The sequence below is a fragment of the Schistocerca gregaria genome, unplaced genomic scaffold (genome assembly GCF_023897955.1).
Source record: "Schistocerca gregaria isolate iqSchGreg1 unplaced genomic scaffold, iqSchGreg1.2 ptg000480l, whole genome shotgun sequence".
Taxonomy (NCBI): domain Eukaryota; kingdom Metazoa; phylum Arthropoda; class Insecta; order Orthoptera; family Acrididae; genus Schistocerca; species Schistocerca gregaria.
Genome location: NW_026061890.1, coordinates 1,681,267 through 1,691,840, shown reverse-complemented (window position 1 = coordinate 1,691,840; position 10,574 = coordinate 1,681,267).

Below are 10,574 nucleotides of genomic sequence, written 5' to 3'. Positions count from 1 at the left end.
CATTCACCATCCTCACTTTTCCCCATGGGAGTAATATCTCTAACAGTCTACGCTTTGATCATTCCCTGGAAGATCAGTAGTAGTTTCGGATGCACATCTGAATTCATTCTGTAATCTGTGGACTATCAGAGTGCTGATGAAACACAGAAAATGCATCTGGATTGAATACAACAGTCACCATGCGCACTTTCCTCCATGGGAGTAATGTCTCAAATAGTATACGCTTTGATCGTTCCCAGGAAGACCAGCAGTAGTTTCCGATGCACATCTGGAGGCATTCTGTAATCTGTGGACTATCAGAGTGTTGATGAAACATAGAAAATGCATCGCGATAGAATACAACAGTCACCATGCGACTTTCCTCCATGAGAGTAGTGTCTCAACGAGTTTACGATTTGATCGTTCCCTGGAAGCCCAGCAGTAGTTTCCGATGCACATCTGGAGGCATTCTGTAATCTGTGGACTATCAGAGTGTTGATGAAAGACAGATGTTGCATCGGGATTGAACACAACAGTTACCATGCGCACTTTCCTCCATAAAAGTAATGTCTCAAACAGTCTACGCTTTGATCGTTCCCTGGAAGACCAGTAGTAGATTCCGAAGCACATCTGGAGGCATTCTGTCATCTGTGGACTATCAGAGTGTTGATAAAACACAGAAATTGCATCGGGATGAATAAAACAATCATCATGCGCACTTTCCTCCAAGTAAGTAATGTCTCAAACAGTCTACGTTTTGATTGTTCAATGGAAGACCAGTAGTAGTTTCCGATGCACATCTGGATGTATTCTGTAATCCGTGGACTATCAGAGTGTTGATGAAACACAGAAATTGCATCGGGATTGAATACAACAGTCACCATGAGCACTTTCCTCCATGGGAGTAATGTCTCAAACAGTCTACGCTATGATCGTTCCCTGGAAGACCAGTAGTAGTTTAGAATGCTCATCTGGAGGCATTCTGTAATCTGTGGACTATCTGACTGTTGATGAAACACAGAAATTGCATCGGGATTGAATACAACAGTCACCATGCGCACTTTCCTCCATGCGAGTAATGTTTCAAACAGTCTACTTTCTGATCGTTCGATAAAAGACCAGTAGTGGTTTCCAATGCACATCTGGGGTCATTCTGTAATCTGTCGACTATCAGAGTGTTGATGAAACACAGAAAATGCATCCGGATTGAATACAACAGTCACCATGCGCACTTTCCTCCATGGGAGTAATGTCTCAAACAGTCTACGTTTTGATCCATCCCTGGAAGACCAGTAGTAGTTTCCGATGCACATCTGGAGGCATTCTGTAATCTGTGGACCTTCCAAGTGTTGATGAAACACAGAAATTGCCTCGGGATTGAATACAACAGTCACCATGCGCACTTTCCTCCATGGGAGTAATGTCTCAAACAGTCTACGCTTTGATCTTTCCCTGGAAAACCAGTAGTAGTTTCCGATGCACATCTGGAGCCATTCTGTAATCTGTGGATTATCAAAGTGTTGATGAAAAACAGACATTGCTTAGGGATTGGATACAACAGCCACCATGCGCACTTTCCACCATGGGAGTAATGTATCAAACAGTCTACGCTTTGATCGTTCTCTGGAAGACCAGTAGTAGTTTCCGATGCACATCTGGAGGCATTCTGTAATCTGTGTACTATCAGAGTGTTGATGAATCACAGATATTTCATTGGGATTGAATACAACAGTCACCATGCGCACTTTCCTCCATGGGAGTAATGTCTCAAACAGTCTACGCTTTGATCGTTCCCTATAAGACCAGTAGTAGTTTCCGATGCACGTCTGGTGGCATTCTGTAATCTGTGGACTATCAGAGTGTTGATGAAACACAGAAATTGCATCGGGATTGAACACAACAGACACCAAGCGCACTTTCCTCCATGGGAGCAATGTCTCAAACAGTCTACGCTTTGATCGTTCCCAGGAAAACCAATAGTACTTTCCGATGCACATCTGGAGGCATTCTGTAATCTGTGGACTGTCAGAGTGTTGATGAAACACAGAAATTGCATCGGGATTGAATAAATCAGTCACCATCCGCACTTTCCTCCAAAAAAGTAATGTCTCAAACAGTCTACGCTTTGATCATTCCCTGGAAGACCAGTAGTAGTTTCCGATGCACATCTGGAGGCATTCTGTAATCTGTGGACTATCAGAGTGTTGATGAAACACAGAAATTGCATCGGGATTGAATACAACAGTCACCATGCGCACTTTCCTGCATGGGAGTAATGTCTCAAACAGTCTATGCTTTGATCGTTCCCTGGAAGACCAGTAGTAGTTTCCGATGCACGTCTGGTGGCATTCTGTAATCTGTGGACTATCAGAGTGTTGATAAAACACAGAAATTGCACCGGGATTGAATACAACAGCCACCATGCGCACCTTCCTCCATGGGAGTAATGTCTCAAACAGTCTACGCTTTGAACGTTCCCTGGAAGACCAGTAGTAATTTCCGATGCACATCTGGAGGCATTCTGTAATCTGTGGACTATCAGAGTGTTTATGAAACACAGAAATTGCACCGGGATTGAATACAACAGTCATCATGCGCACTTTCCTGAAGGGGTTAATGTCTCAAACAGTCTACGTTTTGATCGTTCCCTGGAAGACCAGTAGTAGTTTCCGATGCACGTCTGGATGCATTCTGTGATCTGTGGACTATCAGAGTGTTGATGAAACACAGAAATTGCATCGGGATTGAATACAACAGTCACCATGCGCACTTTCCTCCATGCGAGTAGAGTCTCAAACAGTCTACGCACTGATCGTTCCCTGGAAGTCCAGTAGTAATTTCCGATACACATCTGGGGTCATTCTGTAATCTGTGGACTATCAGAGTGTTGATGAAACACAGGAATTGCATCGGGATTCAATCCATCAGTCACAATGCGCACTTTCCTCCATGGGAGTAATGACACAAACAGTCTACGCTTCGATCGTTCCCTGGAAGACCAGTAGTAGTTTCCGATTTACATGTGGAGGCTTTCTGTAATCTGTGGAATATCAGACTGTTGATGAAACACAGAAATTGCATCGGGATTGAATACAACAGTCACAATGCACCCTTTCCTTCATGGGAGTAATGTCTCAAGCAGTTTACGATTTGATCGTTCCCTGGAAGACCAGTAGTAGTTACCGATACACATCTGGTGGCACTCTGTAATCTGTGGACTATCAGACTGTTGATGAAAAACAGAAATTGCATCCAGATGGAATACAACAGTCACCATGCGCACTTTCCTCCATGGGAGTAATGTCTCATACAGTCTACGCTTTGATCGTTCCCTGGAAGACCAGTAGTAGTTTCCGATGCACATCTGGGGGCATTCTGTAGTCTGTGGACTATCAAAGAGTTGATGAAAAAACACAGAAATTGCATCGGTATTAAACACAACAGATACCATGCGCACTTTCCTCCATAAAAGTAATGTCTCAAACAGTCTACGCTTTGATCGTTCACTGGAAGACCAGTAGTAGTTTCCGAAGCACATCTGGAGGCATTCTGTTATCTGTGGACTATCAGAGTGTTGTTAAAACACAGAAGTTGCATCGGGATTGAATATAACAGTCATCATGCGCACATTCTTAAACGGGAGTAACGTCTCAAACAGTCTACGCTTTGATCGTTCCCTGGAAGACCAGTAGTAGTTTCCGATGCACATCTGGAGGCATTCTGTAATTTGTGGACAATCAGACTGTTGATGAAACACAGAAATTGCATCGCGATTGAATACAACAGTCACCAGGCGCACTTTCCTCCATGCGAGTAATGTCTCAAACAGTCTACGCTCTGATCGATCCCTAGAAGACCAGTAGTAGTTTCCAATGCACATCTGGAGGCATTCTGTAATCTGTGGACTATCAGAGTGTTGATGAAACACAGAAATTGCATCGGGATTGAATACAACAGTCGCCATGCGCACTTTCCTACATGGGAGTAATGTCTCTAACAGTCTACGCTTTGATTGTTCCCTGGAAGACCAGTAGTAGTTTCCGATGCACATCTGGTGGCACTCTGTAATATGTGGACTACCATACTGTTGATGAAACACAGAAATTGCATCGGGATTGAATACAACAGTCACCATGCGCACCTTCCTCCATGGGAGTAATGTCTCAAAGATTCTACGATTTGATCGTTCCCTGGAAGACCAGTAGTAGTTTCCGATGCACATCTGGAGGCATTCTGTAGTCTGTGGACTATCAGAGTGTTGATGAAACAAAGAAATTGCATTGTTACTGAATACAACAGTCACCATGCACACTTTCCTCCATTTGAGTAATGTCTCTAACAGTCTACGCTTTGATCGTTCACTGGAAGACCAGTAGTAGTGTCCGATGCACATCTGGTGGCATTCTGTAATCTGTGGACTATCAGAGAGTTGATGAAACACAGAAATTGCATCGGGATTGAATACAACAGTCACCATGCGCACTTTCCTCCATGGGAGTAGTGTCTCAAACAGTCTACGCTTTGATCGTTCCCTGGATGACCAGTAGTTGTTTCCGATGCACATCTGGAGGCATTCTGTAATCTGTCGACTATCAGAGTGACGATGAAACACAGAAATTGCATCGGGATTGAATACAACAGTCGCCATGCGCACTTTCCTCCATAAACGTAATGTCTCAAACAGTCTACGCTTTGATCGTTCCCTGGAAGACCAGTAGTAGTTTCCGATGAACATATGGAGGCATTCTGTAATCTGTGGAGTATCAGAGTGTTGATGAAATACCGAAATTGCATCGGGATTGAATACTACATCCAGCATGCGCACCTTCCTCCATGGGAGTAATGTCTCAAACAGTCTACGCTTTGAACGTTCCCTGGAAGACCAGTAGTAATTTCCGATGCACATCTGGAGGTATTCTGTAATCTGTGGACTATCAGAGTGTTGATGAAACACAGAAATTGCATCGGGATTGAATACAACAGTCACCATGCGCACTTTCCTAAATGGGTTAATGTCTCAAACAGTCTACGTTTTGATCGTTCCCTGGAAGACCAGTAGTAGCTTCCGATGCACATCTGGTGGCATTCTGTAATCTGTGGACTATCAGAGTGTTGATGAAACACAGGAATTGCATCGGGATTGAATACAACAGTCACAATGCCCACTTTCCTCCATGGGAGTAATGACTCAAACAGTCTACGCTTTGATCGTTCCCTGGAAGACCAGTAGTAGTTTCCGATGCAAATCTGGAGGCTTTCTGTAATCTGTGTACTATCAGACCGTTGATGAAACACAGAAATTGCATCGGGATTGATACAACAGTCACCATGCGCACTTTCCTCCATTTGAGTAATGTCTCTAACAGTCTACGCTTTGATCGTTCCCTGGAAGACCAGTAGTAGCTTCCGATGCACATCTGGAGGCATTCTGTAATCTGTGGACTATCAGAGTGTTGATGAAACACAGAAATGGCCTCGGGATTGAATACAACAGTCACCATGCGCACTTTCCTCCATGGGAGTAATGTCTCAAGCTGTCCACGCTTTGATCGTTCCCTGGAAGACCAGTAGTAGTTAACGATGCACATCATGTGGCATTCTGTAAACTATGGACCTTCAAAGTGTTGATGAAACACAGAAATTGCATCGAGATTGAATACAGCAGTCAAAATGCGCACTTTCTTCCATGGGAGTAATGTCTCATACAGTCTACGCTTTGATCGTTCCCTGGAAGACCACTAGTAGTTTCCGATGCACATCTGGTGGCACTCTGTAATCTGTGGACTATCAGACTGTTGATGAAATACAGAAATTGCATCGAAATTGAATACAACAGTCACCATGCGCACTTTCCTCCATGAGAGTAATGTCTCAAACAGTCTACGCTTTGATCGCTCCATGGAAGACCAGTGGTTGTTTCCGATGCACATCTGGTGGCACTCTGTAATCTGTGGACTATCAGACTGTTGATGAAACACAGAAATTGCATCGGGATTGAATACAACAGTCACCATGCGCACTTTCCTCCATGCGAGTAATGTCTCAAACAGTCTACGCTTTGATCGTTCCCTGGAAGACCAGTAGTAGTTTCCGATGCACGTCTGGTGGCATTCTGTAATCTGTGGACTATCAGAGAGTTGATAAAACACAGAAATTGCACCGGGATTGAATACAACAGCCACCATGCGCACCTTCCTCCATGGGAGTAATGTCTCAAACAGTCTACGCTTTGAACGTTCAATGGAAGACCAGTAGTAATTTCCGATGCACATTTGGAGGCATTCTGTAATCTGTGGACTATCAGAGTGTTGATGAAACACAGAAATTGCACAGTGATTGAATACAACAGTCATCATGCGCACTTTCCTTAAGGGGTTAATGTTTCAAAGAGTCTACGATTTGATCGTTCCCTGGAAGACCAGTAGTAGTATCCGATGCACATCTCACGGCATTCTGTAATCTGCGGACTATCAGAGTGTTGGTGAAACACAGAAATTGCATCGGGATTAAATACAACAGCCACCATGCGCACTTTCCTCCATGGGAATAATGTCTCAAACACTCTACGCTTTGATCGTTCCCTGGAAGACCAGTAGTAGTTTCCGATGCACGTCTGGTGGCATTCTGTAATCTGTGGACTATCAGACTGTTGATGAAACACAGAAATTGCATCGGGATTGAATACAACTGTCACCATGCGCACTTTCCTCCATGCGAGTAATATCTCAAACAGTCTACGCACTGATCGTTACCTGGAAGTCCAGTAGTAGTTTCCGATACACATCTGGGGTGATTCTGTAATCTGTGGACTGTCAGAGTGTTGATGAAACACAGGAATTGCATCGGGATTGTATCCAACAGTCACAATGCGCACTTCCCTCCATGGGAGTAATGACACAAACAGTCTACGCTTTGATCGTTCCCTGGAAGACCAGTAGTAGTTTCCGATGCACGTCTGGTGGCATTCTGTAATCTGTGGACTATCAGACTGTTGATGAAACACAGAAATTGCATCGGGATTGAATACAACAGTCACCAGGCGCACTTTCCTCCATGCGAGTAATGTCTCAAACAGTCTACAATCTGATCGTTCCCTAGAAGACCAGTAGTAGTTTCCAAAGCACATCTGGAGGCATTCTGTAATCTGTGGACTATCAGAGTGTTGATGAAACACAGAAATTGCATCGGGATTGAATACAACAGTCGCCATGCGCACTTTCCTACATGGGAGTAATGTCTCTAACAGTCTACGCTTTGATTGTTCCCTGGAAGACCAGTAGTAGTTTCCGATGCACATCTGGTGGCACTATGTAATATGTGGACTACCATACTGTTGATGAAACACAGAAATTGCATCGAGATTGAATACAACAGTCAAAATGCGCACTTTCCTCCATGGGAGTAATGTCTCAAACAGTCTACGCTTTGATCGTTCCCTGGAAGACCGGTAGTAGTTTCCGATGCACATCTTTAGGCATTCTGTAATCTGTGGAGTATCAGAGTGTTGATGAAACACAGAAATTGCATCGGGATTGAATACAACAGTCACCATGCGCACCTTCCTCCATGGGAGTAATGTCTCAAAGATTCTACGATTTGATCGTTCCCTGGAAGACCAGTAGTAGTTTCCGATGCACATCTGGAGGCATTCTGTAGTCTGTGGACTATCAGAGTGTTGATGAAACACAGAAATTGCATTGTTACTGAATACAACAGTCACCATGCACACTTTCCTCCATTTGAGTAATGTCTCAAACAGTCTACGCTTTGATCGTTCACTGGAAGACCAGTAGTAGTATCCGATGCACATCTGGTGGCATTCTGTAATCTGTGGACTATCAGAGTGTTGATGAAACACAGAAATTGCACCGGGATTGTATACAACAGTCACCATGCGCACTTTCCTCCATGGGAGTAGTGTCTCAAACAGTCTACGCTTTGATCGTTCCCTGGATGACCAGTAGTTGTTTCCGATGCACATCTGGAGGCATTCTGTAATCTGTCGACTATCAGAGTGACGATGAAACACAGAAATTGCATCGGGATTGAATACAACAGTCGCCATGCGCACTTTCCTCCATAAAAGTAATGTCTCAAACAGTCTACGCTTTGATCGTTCCCTGGAAGACCAGTAGTAGTTTCCGATGAACATATGGAGGCATTCTGTAATCTGTGGAGTATCAGAGTGTTGATGAAATACCGAAATTGCATCGGGATTGAATACTACATCCAGCATGCGCACCTTCCTCCATGGGAGTAATGTCTCAAACAGTCTACGCTTTGAACGTTCCCTGGAAGACCAGTAGTAATTTCCGATGCACATCTGGAGGTATTCTGTAATCTGTGGACTATCAGAGTGTTGATGAAACACAGAAATGGCCTCGGGATTGAATACAACAGTCACCATGCGCATTTTCCTCCATGGGAGTAGTGTCTCAAACAGTCTACGCATTGATCGTTCCCTGGATGAGCAGTAGTTGTTTCCGATGCACATCTGGAGGCATTCTGTAATCTGTCGACTATCAGAGTGACGATGAAACACAGAAATTGCATCGGGATTGAATACAACAGTCACCATGCGCACTTTCCTAAATGGGTTAATGTCTCAAACAGTCTACGTTTTGATCGTTCCCTGGAAGACCAGTAGTAGCTTCCGATGCACATCTGGTGGCATTCTGTAATCTGTGGACTATCAGAGTGTTGATGAAACACAGGAATTGCATCGGGATTGAATACAACAGTCACAATGCCCTCTTTCCTCCATGGGAGTAATGACTCAAACAGTCTACGCTTTGATCGTTCCCTGGAAGACCAGTAGTAGTTTCCGATGCACATCTGGAGGCTTTCTGTAATCTGTGTACTATCAGACCGTTGATGAAACACAGAAATTGCATCGGGATTGATACAACAGTCACCATGCGCACTTTCCTCCATTTGAGTAATGTCTCTAACAGTCTACGCTTTGATCGTTCCCTGGAAGACCAGTAGTAGCTTCCGATGCACATCTGGAGGCATTCTGTAATCTGTGGACTATCAGACTGTTGATGAAACACAGAAATGGCCTCGGGATTGAATACAACAGTCACCATGCGCATTTTCCTCCATGGGAGTAATGTCTCAAGCTGTCTACGCTTTGATCGTTCCCTGGAAGACCAGTAGTAGTTAACGATGCACATCATGTGGCATTCTGTAAACTATGGACCTTCAAAGTGTTGATGAAACACAGAAATTGCATCGAGATTGAATACAACAGTCAAAATGCGCACTTTCTTCCATGGGAGTAATGTCTCATACAGTCTACGCTTTGATCGTTCCCTGGAAGACCACTAGTAGTTTCCGATGCACATCTGGTGGCACTCTGTAATCTGTGGACTATCAGACTGTTGATGAAATACAGAAATTGCATCGAGATTGAATACAACAGTCAAAATGCGCACTTTCCTCCATGGGAGTAATGTCTCATACAGTCTACGCTTTGATCGTTCCCTGGAAGACCAGTAGTAGTTTCCGATGAACATCTGGAGGCATTCTGTAATCTGTGAAGTATCAGAGTTTTGATGAAACACAGAAATTGCATCGGGATTGAATACAACAGTCACCATGCGCACCATCCTCCATGTGAGTAATCTCTCAAAGACTCTACGCTTTGATCGTTCCCTGGAAGACCAGTAGTAGTTTCCGATGCACAATGGTGGCATTCTGTAATCTGTGGACTATCAGAGTGTTGATGAAACACAGAAATTGCATCGGGATTGAATACAACAGTCACCATGCGCACTTTCCTCCATGAGAGTAATGTCTCAAACAGTCTACGCTTTGATCGTTCCCTGGAAGACCAGTAGTAGTTTCCGATGCACATCTGGAGGATTCTGAAATCTGTACACTATCAGAGTGTTGTTCAAACACAGAAATTGCATCGGGATTGAATACAACAGTCACCATGCGCACTTTCCTCCATGCGAGTAATGTCTCAAACAGTCTACGCTTTGATCGTTCCCTGGAAGACCAGTAGTAGTTTCCGATGCACGTCTGGTGGCATTCTGTAATCTGTGGACTATCAGAGAGTTGATAAAACACAGAAATTGCACCGGGATTGAATACAACAGCCACCATGCGCACCTTCCTCCATGGGAGTAATGTCTCAAACAGTCTACGCTTTGAACGTTCAATGGAAGACCAGTAGTAATTTCCGATGCACATTTGGAGGCATTCTGTAATCTGTGGACTATCAGAGTGTTGATGAAACACAGAAATTGCACAGTGATTGAATACAACAGTCATCATGCGCACTTTCCTTAAGGGGTTAATGTTTCAAACAGTCTACGATTTGATCGTTCCCTGGAAGACCAGTAGTAGTATCCGATGCACATCTCACGGCATTCTGTAATCTGCGGACTATCAGAGTGTTGGTGAAACACAGAAATTGCATCGGGATTAAATACAACAGCCACCATGCGCACTTTCCTCCATGGGAATAATGTCTCAAACACTCTACGCTTTGATCGTTCCCTGGAAGACCAGTAGTAGTTTCCGATGCACGTCTGGTGGCATTCTGTAATCTGTGGACTATCAGACTGTTGATGAAACACAGAAAT